Raw genomic sequence first — 2,042 nt, forward strand, 5'->3', positions numbered from 1 at the left:
ATCCCGATCACTGTTCAGTGCTGGAAATGGAAATGAAAAATAATAAAATATCGGTACCTAACTCGGGAATAGTTTGAGAGATGTTGAAGCTGTTGAAAAAATACAAATACCAAAAACCTAGGTATAAATACAAATTTATTTATTTTTTAATGTTTTTTTTTGGTGATACAATACCTACGGTATTCAATTTTCACATTAATTTACAATATGTAGGTAAATTTATCGATATATTGTACTCACCGCCTGTAAATAATTGTTTTACTAATAATATACCTTTATAATATAAAACTATTACCAAACTCACGCAATAGTATTAATTTTATTATTTATGTATTACGTAGGTACCTACACCTACATTATATTGACCAGTATCATTCTTCGCTGTAGGTATTCTAATAGGCAGTGGATCATCTCAAAGCTGCAGTATTAAAATACCAACAAATATGCTTAGGCCGTTGAAGTACGTGCGTTAACTATTCTCAAATGCGCGAGCTTCCAGCTGTCATGCGTTCTTAAAACCTGATGTTTACCTTTGTTTACCTAATACTTTGTTCTTAAAATAAAACAACAACACTTTATTTCCACAACCAATTCGATTATTTTGTGGATTGTAGCTCTTACGGTTTATTTTTAAAGCAGGTATGGTTCAATAACTAAAACCATAACGACGGCTTGCGATCTACCGGTCCACAGTCATAAATTATTTTGTAAGTACCTACCCACTTCAGAGCTAGAGCGCTTTACTAGGTACCTACAGATTGCGCACCTAAATTATTATCACTTTTAATTATAATGACAGCGTACTTATTGACTAATCAATATTAAATAATTAGGTACCTAGGTAGTGTTCTTGTTAGATCTAATACAATTTAAACGTTACTATGTTCAATGCTCCACGAACAACGCAATTTTATTTGATCTCAATGCTATTTGGATACCTCTTTCCAGTAAGACAGCTTACAATGAACGGTACTACGGCGAAATTGTAATACTTATCTAGTAGAATAATTTACGTGTTTGTAGGTAACCATGGTTATAATTCAGAAAAGTATCCTGCTAGGTATGGAAAATTCTATAATTACAAAATACCTAGTTTCATAAATTTTAAATAAAGTATCTATAAAATAATGTTTTTCTAAATAAAATAAAATAAAATAAAATAAAATGTTACCTAGGTACCTACTTTAATTAAAATAATTATTGGTCGATAATGTGAGAACATGCATTTGAGATAAAAAATCGATACCAAGGATAGTGAACCTATGGCACGCGATATGATTTTGCATGACACGAGAATGTTTTGTGTTGAAGAGAAAAAAATTGATATATAATTGAAAAGATATTTTTTTTTTTACAAAAAGTTTCACAAATACCTAAATGTATATCATATAATTTTAAAAATGCGTAGGTATTTTATTCGGTTTTTAATAATAGTTTTACCAATAATATAAGTAGGTATATCAATCGATGCCAAACGGCAACGACGAAATTCATGAATAAAAATAACAGATCGCATTGTATAGGCAGGCAGCTAATACACTTGAAGAATATGCATTATAATAAATTTAAATTGCACAGATGGGACTTTAGGTTTTATGTGTCATATTTAATAATATTATAGCACTGATCTCATCAGGCGGTGGGGTAAACTGTGTCGCCTCTGATTTTGATCGATTTACAATCATTTTTCAATGCTTGAGCTTGAGACCACTGTAGCGAGAGGATGCCTCTATTATCCGAGAAATTTTGGCGTCAATTTGTGCGTAAACAACCAAACTAAGTAGATATTATAGTAATAATACTCTAGAACTCAATTGATTATAGTTTTTGAACGTTTTTAATAAAAAAAATTCTTACGTCAGACAGTCAAAAAATAATATTTGGGAAATTTTGGCACGTGTAGGTAATCACCCTAATCTATACAATTTTAGTTTTGTTTATAGAGTGAGTTGTTTAAGGAAAAAAGTATTCTTATACAGGTAAATTATATATATATATATATTTTTAAGTCTGGTAAGCATAAAGATTAATCCAGATTTGCC

Source organism: Rhyacophila brunnea, unplaced genomic scaffold (assembly GCF_057557595.1).
Source record: "Rhyacophila brunnea isolate RB1 unplaced genomic scaffold, BYU_Rbru_1.0 scaffold_18, whole genome shotgun sequence".
Classification (NCBI taxonomy): Eukaryota; Metazoa; Arthropoda; class Insecta; order Trichoptera; family Rhyacophilidae; genus Rhyacophila; species Rhyacophila brunnea.